Here is a 12,767-nt window from a genome sequence, read left to right as displayed (position 1 = left end):
CTCCAGCTCTAACCATTACAATACCTTAAAGAATCACTGATTAGAATCCTGTCTTTTATTTTGCAACATTCATTACCCAAGATGATTGAAGCGTAAGCCATTAATAGCAAAAGAAGGGTGAGTATAACGTGTCGTTTTTGCTATGCTGCTCTATGTTCCCAGCTAGACACATGTGTGCACCCACCCAGGAGCCATCCCAGATCCTTGAATGAAACACACATGCATGTGCGAGAACACACACACACACATATTAACTTATTTTTAATATGCTTTTAGCTCAATGGCCAGGCACATCTAAGCCTTCCTTGGTTATCATGACCTTCTTTTCACTCCCAGATCAACACCTCTAAATCTGTCCTCAACTTAGTTGTGTTTCTAATCTCATGCTTGCTACCCCAGGCCCAGTCAGGGAAGCGGCTAATGGCCACTCCACCCAAGATCTCACATGGCTGATGGCTCTTTCTCCCTCCAAAGCATGGCAAATTTTCTTTCCTCCTCTCCTGCATCTGCTAGCCTGCCTTCAGGAACCTGGAAGTTCCACCTCGTATACCCAACCGTTGGCCATTAGCATCTTTATTGATTGATCAAGAACCAGTTGGGGAGTAGGACCTTCGGCACTCATTCCCTATCAAAGATTTGGAACCACCCCCTTACAAGTGAGTTAAATAATGGGTATAAAAAATGGAGGCATTTATTCAGAGTAGAATTCGTGCTGAAATTCTGTGTGAAATACAGTCATAGGAGGTAGTTTCCAGAAAAACACTGGACAACCTCAAGCCAATGTGTCCAGTTTGTATAAACACCATTATAATTGATACATAAATAGAGGTATGAGTGTAAAAAAAATCAAATAGTGGATAATGCCCTACTTGTCTGAGACTATCTTCCTGTTTCACAAAATCATAACTTGCAACTTGAAGCTCCTGAGTTCCAAATCTATTTGCATATTTGATAGCTTTAAGTTTCTAATCATATCTGCAAAGTATAAATATATTGATATAAACATGTAAATATAGTATTCATATAAATATGACCCGAATGCCTTTGTATACAATTCTCAAACTATATAGACCTGTAGTCCAGTATCTATATATCTCTTCTGTTTCAAATGTCCATGCACATAGGGATAATCATAACCTACTTCTCCTTAGTCCTCAGGGAGAGGCCACCACAGAGAAACCAGGTCATAGCTTGGCAGGTAAATAAATGTTGATTTGGAAGTTCAAGAAGCAAGTACCCTTCGGTGAGGTCTGTGGTGAGCAAAAGCGGGATTATAAATGAAAGAAGAACAAAATCTGTTCTTGAAATCCCTAGAGCCCCAACTCCTACTTCTGAACAATCACATTTCTCTAGAATCTTCCAGACCTTCACTGATAGCTTTATCTGGACCCTGAACAGAAGTCAACACACAATCAAAGTGAGTGAGAACTGGCAGTGTAGAAGAAAGAATTGTCTATGAATAGCTGCCTGAATTTTAATGGCTCCCCTGGTTTTTTCCATAAAGGATATAGGCAAAATAGATCAGCTAGGCTGCCCTAGACCTCCCATTTCTAATACACAGCCCATGCCTGCAGTCAAGATACAGTGAGAGACCACCACCCTATGCTTTATGACTGTACAGGAGAAGCCAATGAGTAACTGCTTCTGTTGTTCACTGTAATCTTTATTTACAATTATTCTTATGTATCCCTTTCTCTCCATATGGTCATATCTCACAGGACGAATTTGCTACATTTTGTAAATATGCCACATGGTGTCATGAAGCCTTTTCTAATCTATGACACACCTGCTCAGGTATGGTTAAGATGGGCAATAGTAGCTTTTAAATTTCTTCCCAATCTCAAGCTTTTTTTCCCATTAATCTATTTATCTATTTACTTTACATCCTGAGTACAGCTCCCCTCTCTTCCTAGTACTCATTCACATAGCACCCCTGTTCCCTCCACATTCTCCTCTGAGAAAGGGGAAACCCACCCTGGACACCAACCCACCCTGGCAATTCAAGTCACTGCAGGACTAGGCACATCATCTCCCACTGAGATCAGACAAGGCAGCCCAGTTAGGTGAACAGGATCCACAGGCAGGCAATATAATCAAGAATAGCTCACACATACACACACACACACACACACACACACACACACACACACTCCAGTTGTTGTAGGACCCATATAAAGATCAAGTTGCACAGTGTGGGGTTGGGGGTTGGTCCAGCCCATGTAAACTCTTTGGTTGGTGGTTCAGTCTCTGAGACCCCACAGTGGTCCTGACTAGTTGACTCTATTGATCTTCTTGTGGAGTCTCTATCCATTTGGGTTCCTCAATCCTTCCCCCAACTCTTCCACAAGATTTGCCAAGCTCCATCTACTGTTTGAATGTGGGTCTCTATGTCTCTTTCGGTCAGTGCTGGGTGGAGCCTCTCACAGGGCAGTTTTGCTGGGCTCTTCTTTGAAAGCATAAGAGACTATCATTAATACTGTCAGGGATTAGTCCCTGTCCATGGGATGGGTATCAAGTTGGGCTAGTAATTTTGTTGCCCATTCTTTCAGCCTCTGCTCCATCTTTGTCCTTTGAGTTCTTTATGTCTGAGAAAGTTTTTCACAAAAATAAGACTACACATTCAAACACTTACTAATATTAAATTATAAAAGAATTCATTTTAAAAACAATTAATATATATATGTGTGTGTATATATATATAATTGTATCTTTTTGCTAATGACAGAAGTACATTTTCAAGTACAGATGAATTTCTTAATTTTACAGTTATAAGAGATGGTGATCCATTTGCACATTACAGAGACGGGTATGATTCTATACATTAAATGCTATATCCTGGCTGAATGTTTGATACTGCCTCTCAGAGAGCATCTTCAACAATTGTGAGAGCTCCCTGGCATTTTGGATTTTCAGTTATCAGTAACGAGAAGACCACACCACATAAGAATGTAGCACCAAATCATAGAAACATTTCCAGGGTCACTTCAAATATTAATGCATATTCTGACCTAATCCAAAGAAAATTTAATTTAATGATTTAAAAAATCAGATTTACTTATTTATGTGTATGAGTTTTTTTGTCCACATATATGTTTGTGCACTTCTGGTGACTGCAGAGGTCAGAAGAGGGCATTGGCTCCCCTGAAACTGGAGCTAAAGACAGATGTGAGCCACCATGTGGTTGCCGGGAGCAGAATCCAGATTCTCTGCCATAGCAACACGGGTGTGCTTTTAACCACTGTGCCATCTCTCTAGCCCTAATGACTTTTTTAAAAAGTCAACAAACAAAATTTTCAAAAACAAACATTCCCAAACAGCATAATCCGAAACTGCAATAATTGTTGCATCCATGCTAAGGAATGATACTGAGAAAAGTATTTTTTAAAGTCTTTATTATCTGTAATACAACCATTGTGCCTTCATAAGAACAGAAAACATCCTATAAAAAGATTTACAGTAGAAACCCTGCAGTCCATAATGTTGTAGTTCCAAATCTGAGTTGAAGCATTTGGGGCAGCCTTTGTTGGTCCATGGCATGAGGGTATGCACTCTAAAAATATCATTCTGTGTGCTCAGAACCAACACTGAAGTGGAGTCCTGTTGAGCAACACAGGAGCACACTGTCAGAAACCTCTGAGATTTTCATGCACACCACTTTAAGTTAATATTTGCTTTTTGTGTATTGTTCAGAAAACATTTACTGCTGCTGTTGGTTTTTCAGCCCTGTATGGTTTTACAACCCAGTGTAGAAAGCTGAGATCCATAGACTAAGTTTAATGTAACAAGCTGAAGGGGTATAACCAATGAGCCAGTCATCTTTCTCTACGTGTAGCATCTCTAGATTATGGGAATGCTGGGAAATGTCCATCAACTTCCTATTACATCGTAGTTTTTATTCTAGAAGTCAATGCTGAATTTGACCCCTATGTCTACCATTCTTTAGCTATGTGACCATTGTGATGAACATACAGGAGGCCAATGACAGCCCAGAGTCCACCCAAGTCTGACTTCTGGAGTCAGTGAGTTGGATGGTTTTACTTATGGAGCTTAGGTGAACACTTACTTGTAGGTGTCTGGGTGACCTTGAAGCAGCTTCACCAGTGAGAAGCCTCCGCACTGTGGATAATGGCCTCCCAGAGATGCATAGACATATTTCCCAACTTTCCGTTAACTTTCAGTACTCAATATACTCTGGTACCTCCCAATCACAAGACCATGAGCAACTAAGGAAGAATTACAGAAAACTAGCCCAAAAGGTAATGGATAGAATACCTGGAATCTTAGGTGAGGGTCCAATGACCCTCTCTAACCCATCCTCTTAAAGGTCGAGATCTAATCTTCAAGGTCTCTTGAAAGTACAGCCTTCTTCTTCAGGAAAACACCAAATGGCAGATGAAGCCGGTGTAGCAGGAGGGCCCGGAGGACCCAGGGGCCCAGGATTAGGAGGCCGCGGCAGCGCAGTGGTCTTAGGTCGTGGCCGAGGCCGCGGGGCTCATGGAGGTAAAGCTGAAGACAAGGAGTGGATCCCCGTCACCAAGCTGGGCCGCCTGGTTAAGGACATGAAGATCAAGTCCTTGGAGGAGATCTACCTGTTCTCCCTGCCCATTAAGGAGTCTGAGCTCATTGACTTCTTCCTGGGTGCATCCCTAAAGGATGAGGTTCTGGAAATCATGACAGTGCAGAAGCAGACTCGGGCTGGCCATCAGACCAGGTTCAAAGCATTCGTTGCTGTTGGGGACTACAATGGTCTCATTGATCTTGGTGTTAAGTGCTCCAAGGAGGTTGCCACTGCCATCTGAGGGGCCATCATCTTGGCCAAGCTTTCCATTGTCCCTGTGCAGACAGGCTACTGGGGGAACAAGATTGGCAAGCCCCACACTGTTCCATGCAAGGTGACAGGCCACTGTGGCTCTGTGCAGGTGCATCTCATCCCTGCCCCCAGAAGCACTGGCATTGTTTCTGCTCCTGTGCCCAAGAAGCTCCTGATAATGGCCGGTATAGATGACTGCTACACTTCAGCCAGAGGCTGCTCTGCCACCCTGGGCAACTTTGCCAAGGCCACCTTTGATGTCATCTCTAAGACTTACAGCTACCTGACCCCCGACCTCTGGAAAGAGACTGTCTTCACCAAGTCTCCTTATCAGGAATTCACTGATCATCTTGTGAAAACTCACACCAGAGTCTCTGTTCAGAGGACCCAGGCTTCAGCTATGGCTACATAACACATAAGGGTTTTGTACAAGAAAATAAAAGAATTAAGTCTGTGAAAGAAAGGGGGGGGGAGAAAAAGAAAAAGAAAAAGAAAAGGAAAAAGAAAAAGAAAAAGAAAAAGAAAAAGAAAAAGAAAAAGAAAGAAAGGAAGAAAGAGAAAGAAAGTACAGCCATGGCTGTTAGGCTCAGAGGACAATGTCATGCAGTGTGACTTCTCTGAGCTTCAAAGCCATCAACAGCCATGACTCCTATCAGACAGAGTCTTGAGCACAGAGCATATGGAGGGTATGTGGAGTGTCAGCAAGTAAATGAAAGAAAGGATTCCAATGGAAAGAGTAGTAACGTCTGCTACTGTAGTGGGCTGGAGAAGGAGAAACAGTTCAGGGAGCTGTGCTGCTCAGGGCCTATTTCCGTATCCTGAGAAGCAGTGGTGAGGGCTGCTATCCAGGCTGGGACATTGTCAGAACATCTGACTTGGTGCATGCCACACATGAAGAGCAGAGTTTCTGGCAGAGGTGGAATTCAAGATATCAAGAAACTCTCAAGGTAAGAGACCATTTGGAAATGCAAAACAATCCTAGAGATTTGGACATGAGACTGAGAGCGTGTGCCACAAGAGGAAACAATTGAAGAAACTTCAAAAAAAGCATGCTATACATGCCGTGATGGGTGGAATGCTCTCAAAGAGTAAGTAATGGTCCCTTCATTAAGACAGTAAAAGGGGGAAATGTTGGGCCTGATGTTTGTACCCCTTTTAAACTGAGCTAATATCACTTTTGCATGCTGTAATTGATAGTTAACTGTCCAGTTGATACAACCAAGAAGAATCCGGGTGTGCTCGCTTGCTTGTTCCAGTTGGTCTTCTTGACATATATGTGGGAACTGCGTTAAATAAGTTAAATCATTAGTAAGATCCTGCCCACTGTGAGCAGTGCCATTCCCTATACAAGGCATCCTGGACCATCTAAAAGTAGAGAAACTTGCTAAGCACAAGCAAGCAAGTTACACACAATCGCATTCATTTCTCTCTGCTTTGGATTGTGGACTAGCCTCCCTCCTGTGGAACAGAGCAAACCTTTTAAACAGCACACCTTCAAACACCATTCCTCCAATGTCTCATCATGTCTACGTGTCTAAATTTAATGCTGTTGATTCTGTGGTTAGGAAGCACTAAGATCCAAGTCCATAGATATCAACACTATGTGCATTTGCTGAACACCTACCAAGTATAAGACCACATGCTAGACATGAATAAATACAGCTGTCTTAGTCCATATTCTAATGTGGTAAAGAGACCCAGTGACCAAGGTATCTCTTATAAAAGGATTAGGCGAGGCTCACTTACAGTTTCAGAAGTTGAGTTCATTGCCAGCATGGTAGAGAGCAGGGCAGCATGCAGGCAGTCAGGATGCTGGAGAAGTAAGTGGCTGAGACATGTACATCTCAGGCTTCGGGAGAAGAAAGGGCCACCGGGCCTGGTTTGTAATTCTAAAACCTCAGCCCACCCTCACAGTGACACACTGCCTCCAAGAAGGCCACACCTACCCCAACAAGGCCACACCTCCTAATCCTTCTAAATAATGATACTTCCTGATGCAAAGCATTAAAATGTGTGAGCCTGCAGGGGCCATTCCTATTCAAACCACCACAGCAGAACTTCTTGCTTTAAAGAAGATCTTTAAAGATATGCTTTAAAAAAAAACAAAAAACAAAAAAACATCTGGTATGTTAGGAGAGGGTCATGCCTTCTCTAATCTCTTCACAGATATTACTAAAACAGTTCAGCCATGTGCCAAAAAAACAAGAATAATAATAAATAATTCAAGAAGTTGGTTGCTTAGTTGCACTGTCAGCAAAATTTTACCAAGCGCAATATTAAGCAATCTGTTATCAAAGTTTGTCTTCTCAACATTAAAGCCAAATGAGCAAGAACATTACATCAATTGCTTGTGTATTTGTTAAGGGTAAAACTCGATGTTTGAATCTAATTCTACTAAGAATGTGGACATCTGTAAGTGATTTGGTTTATTTATTAGTTTCTCAGAAATAATTCAAAGTTTATTCCTATAGTAGTTTACAACACAGAGAAATAGTAACTTATCTTAAAACAAAACCCACAATGGGGAAAAATATTCAAAATCAAAACCTCCAATGTCTTTATTATTTCAGGGAATTCTTTGAACTTATTTAGGATTTTCTACATCATGGGAGCCAATTTCCATAGGAAGACCAGCAGTCTCCACGAACCTGGACCCCCGAGGTTGCTCAGACATTAAGCCACCAACCAGGCAGAATACATTAGCTGATATGAGGCCCCCTACACATATTCATATACACACAGAGGACTGCCAGGTATTGACTCAGTGAGAGAAGATGCACCTAACCCTCAAGAGACTTGAGGCCCTAGGAAGTGGGGAGGTCATGTGGAGTCGGGGTTGGGGGTGGGGATACATGCACACACATGCACACGTGCATACACACAAGTTAAAAACCTTTTAGAGAGGGAATAATGATGATTACAAGAAGCACATAGCTGAACACATCACTTGCTTGCAGCAAGGACGAGAAACCAGAACGTTTCCCCTCAATAATTCTCTCAAGACATCAGAAAAGTCAAAGCAGGGACTACATGGCAGGAGACTCGCAGCGGATTCGGTCACAAGCTCCCAAATCTCTAACACTTTAGGTTGCTCTGAAGAATCCATGGGCTGCAGTGATTGTCCTAGAAATAAAGAGGGCTGGGATTCACTCCACAGACTCAGTGAGGCTATTTCATCTCATCGACAAAACTGTATGGGGCACCGTATCAAGACTTATTGCTGTTTCTTTCTATATAAAGGATTCGATATATCTGGCCTTCGTTTTTACCTAGAATGTTCAATTGCTTTTATAGTAACTCATTTGCAAGATTTAGGCCTCCTTGGGAGCAACTAAAAGGAGGGAAGAGAGTAGATTCTGATAAAATGGCTACCATACAAAAAGCTCAAGTGACTTTAAAAAAAAAATCTATTCCCATCTTGGGGGCTGGAGAAATGTCTCAATGCTTTAAAGCCTTTGTTGCTCTTCCAGAGGACCTAGGTTCAGTTCCCAGCACCCACATCTATCTTTAACTCTCATTCCTGGGAATCTATTTTCTCCCGCTGCTCTATACGGACACTATACACACATGGTGCCCAGATAATCACACAGGCAAAACATGTATACACATAAAATGAAGATAAACAAATCTTTAGTGTCCTGTAGTATACTACATCTGTAGCCTCAGCACCTGAGAGGCAGAGGCAGGTGGATCTCTGTGAGTGACAGACCAATCTTGTCTACACAGTAAGTTCCAAGTCACTAAAGCTACATAGTGAGACCCTGTCTCAAGAAAGAAAAAAATCCCCGCACACAGATGAAGACATATGACTTAACAGATTTATAATCAATTTATAATCAAACTCATTACTCTTTGGCATCCAAGATTTATAATCACTCTATAATCAAATTAATTACTATTTGGCATCTGAGATTTATAATCACTCTATAATCAAATTCATTGCTATTTGGCATCTGAGATTTACAATCAATTTATTGGCAAATTCATTACTATTTGGCATCCTGTCTCCTCCACCCAAATGTCTCTCAGACCTCTTCCCAACCTTCCTCCTGATCAGTATTAGTGGTAATACTCATTGCTTAATGAAACTACAACTAAAGGGGGCTGGAGAGATGGCTCAGAGGTTAATAGCACTGACTGCTCTTCCAGAGGTCCTGAGTTCAATTCCCAGCAACCATACAGTGGCTCACAACCATTTGTAATGAGATCTGATGCCCTCTTCTGGTGTGTCTGAAGACAGCTATAATGCATTCATATACATAAAATAAATAAATAATTCTTTATTTTTAAAAAACCCTATAACTAACTTAGTATGCATGCTGTATTTCTCATGATCACATGGGTGGAGAGAGATGGAGGAGGGGCCCTCATGGTTGAGGCAAACTCACAGTGGGCTGTACACTCCAAGCTCCATGGACCCTTTCATATGCTCTGACTGTAATCACGCATACACGCTACGCAAATCCCCAGAAGAGTGTAATCACGCAACAGTCTCCATCTTTGACTTTGCCTCTTTTCTTTCATTGTCTAAACCACATCTACTTTCCTTAATTTCTTGATTTTTGTTTCAATTAATTAATGCATGAGGATCCCTAAGCACAATTAATCCCGTAATTAGGAAATCTCGTAATTTACTAAATCTCTGAGCACACAGCTCTGCCGAGAAGCTGTGTGGCAAAAACTGCTATGGGAGTCTCCCTGCTTCTCAACAATGGCTTCACACAGAGCTCCCACAGCTCCTCAGAGGAGTCCCTGTTTAAGGAGCTCACATGCAGAAAGATGAAGGGGACACAAATAACGGTCTTGCGATCTCCCAGCTGTCAGACTTTCAGGTTGAAATGCTAATGTAAGCACTAAGTGAAAAACCTCCACCTGGCATTATGCTATGTTTTCATACCATCGTCCTTCCCTACCGTCTCCATTCTCATACAGGAGAAAGCTCCAAACAGCAGCTTGATCAACTCGGGATATTTAGAAAGCACAGGAGACACGTCTTCACAGAACATTCTAGATGCCATCAAACAATATCTATGCAAGGCAATGTCTAAACAAGCTCCTGGAAGGAACCATAGGCTTGACCACTGCTTTCTGTAACCCTCCACAGCACTCACCCCATGAGCAACACCATGCCCCAGGTTACCCCTCAGAGGATCATTTCCAACAGCCTTGGATGAGTTAACAAAAGCCCATGCCACCTCGCACCCAAGCTCACTGAGGAGGCAGGTCAGCTACATCAGTTGTTGGTTTAAGAGACTCCACTTGGGCTCTGAACACAAAAGAGACTCTAGAAGGATCGATATGTCCATTTGTTTTCTTTTGTCTGCTTGGCTTAACTTTTTAAATTTTATTTTTCGCCGGGTGTGGTGGTGTATGCCTTTAATCCCAGCACTCGGGAGGCAGAGGCAGGCGGATTTCTGAGTTCGAGGCCAGCCTGGTCTACAAAGTGAGTTCCAGGATAGCCAGGGCGATACAGAGAAACCCTGTCTTGAAAAACCCCAAAAAATTATTTTTCATTTTTGTAACTGACAGTATTTATTTTTATTTATGGTATATAACACAATGTTCCGACATATGAATTATAGACTGGCTGGCAAACCAATTGGGCTTGTTACAGTGAGCATATAAACTTCCTATCAGCAATTTCCAAAGACGACGCCTCTGAACTTACCACTTCGTCCCAGCTGACGGTTTGACCCTTTCACCAGTCTTCCCAGCCCTGGCCTCCATTTTCTATGATTTATACCTATTAAGATTCCATTTAGAGTTGATATTACGTAATTGGTGTTACTCTGGTCCTGCTTTCTTGTCTTTAACATGGTGTCCTTTAGGTTTAGCCGTGCTGGAAGGGAACAGCCCATCCCTTGTTGCTGGGGTTACAGGCACTTGTGAGTTGTCCAGTGAGGTTGCTGGGAACCACAGTCAGGTCTTCTGTAAGACCAGCCAGTCCTCTTAACAATAGAGACATCTCTCCAGACTTGGGATTTATTTTTATGTCTCAACATTATTCAATTGTGTATATAGACAAAACGTATCTCTTTTATTCATTTGTCCCCTGACAGACACTTAAATCGATTCCTGAATGTTGGCTAATGGGGCTACCACTCCATTCAACATGGGAGTATACTGCCTCCTCCACACACTGATAGGTGTAGCCTTTGGATATGCACCAAGATGCAAGATTACCGGATCACACAGAAGGTCTACGGAGAGGACCTCCAAAAAGTTTCAGCAATTGACTGCATCGCTTGAGCAGCACTGCCTCAGACCTACGTGCCAAACACTGCTCCAAGAACAGCCGTGCAACCAAGCAATTGCTTCCTGTAGAACTGCTGTGAGTGCTCACTGATTCACGCATCTTATAAGACACTAGGAGGATGGAGAAGCTACTCAACAGAGAACCTATGTGCCGGCGTGGGTACTTCCTACCACATGCATTGAAAAGCAGGAAAGCCTGAACTTTGGAGAGAAAAAGAATAACTTACATGTGTGGACATGCATGAGGCTGAGATCCTATTCACTCCTGAGGGATGAAGGAAATCATTTTTAGTCATTAAGTTCATGGTTTCCATTTCAGTCTCTCTAATCTGTATGTACTCCCTCCCTCTGAGCCCTCAGATAACTACAGACTCATAGATAGAACACACACACACACACATACTTCATGTTCCCACATACTCTCAAAAGAAACAGACACACACATTTTCTAAAACGTTATCAATTCTCATTGAGTCTCTATTACTTAGAGCCAAAATTGCCAAAAATGTGAATGAAAATTGTGATAAAAATAGCAACCTCAACATTCCTGTGATATTAATTCAGGATGATAAGTTTAAAAAAAAACCAACGTCTCATCATTTATTTAATAACTTAGGTTAGTTAGCCAGGTTCCCTGTGGAGCCTGTTTCAGTCAAGGGAACAGTGAGTGCCTCTCATGGCATTCTGTAGGGTGGATTGAGAGTCACCGATGACACAACAAGGTGCTGTGGAGTCTTGGCGAACAGATCAGAGTGACTCAAGGCTGAGGTCAAGTGAGTAAAACAGTTGAAATTGACTGACTAATACAAATTAGTCATGAGTCCCGTGGATCAAATCTCCATGGAATTCTATGTGTGTGAGCACGTGTGCATGTGTGTGTGCAAGTTATATTATATGGTGCAAGTTGGTCACTGAGCGATACGTTGGGAGAGGTATAAGTATGGTTTCCCAGCTCAAACAGTCAACTTGTAATAGGAATACTGTAGGGTACTTTCATTGCCAAAAGGTTGACGTCACTTATCTAGCAGGTTGTGACCTAACAGTATAGAAGGTAACCCGTGTCTTGGCATTGCGCTTCCTCTGTGGAGTGATGGATTGGATGGAGACCAGCGATGCTTCCCAGTTGCAGGGGCATGGATCCCGGAATGTTGATTGACAACCCTAAGACTTCCTGCTGTGCCATGATCATTCCTTTCCAGGGCCCTGAGATAATGCTTTTGGGCTTCCTGGGGAGGTCCCTACAGCAGAGCAGGTGCTCACTCACGTGAGCCTTTCTCATCATCTGCGGCCTTAAGAGTACATGCACACCCTTTTCACTGCGGCTTTTTTAAATCAAGTGAAAATATTTTTCCATCGGCTGCTGCTCATACCTTTGAATCCACTTGTTTGTTTTGCATGTGACTTATTTAACAGCTATACGCGTGCATTTTTATCTGGACATAGACTTCATGGCTATGGAGTCTGTTATGGAAACTTGACTAAGGTGCGCTCACTCAAAATGCCTTTTCTCCGCTCAACCTGCAAGGCCAAATTCTCTTTGTTTGGAAATCTTCTCAAACAGACATAAACTCCTACCCTGCCAAATCCTGCAGTCTGAACAGTAAGGCCTTGACAAAGTCAGAGAATCCTGAAGATTAAGTGGCAATGAGTGGCCTTTTTTTTGTCTGTCTGAAAATGCCTCCCACCATTATTGATGTCAGTC

At 42.4% G+C, this 12,767-nt stretch overlaps 1 pseudogene; it reads left to right on the top strand.

Annotated features, from left to right (window-relative positions):
- Window positions 1-4,385: 4,385 nt before the first annotated feature.
- LOC110290390 lies at window positions 4,386-5,222 on the top strand (annotated as a pseudogene).
- Window positions 5,223-12,767: the final 7,545 nt, after the last annotated feature.

The sequence above is a fragment of the Mus caroli genome, chromosome 2 (assembly GCF_900094665.2).
Source record: "Mus caroli chromosome 2, CAROLI_EIJ_v1.1, whole genome shotgun sequence".
NCBI lineage: Eukaryota > Metazoa > Chordata > Mammalia > Rodentia > Muridae > Mus > Mus caroli.
This window is presented reverse-complemented; position numbering and strand designations above follow the sequence as displayed.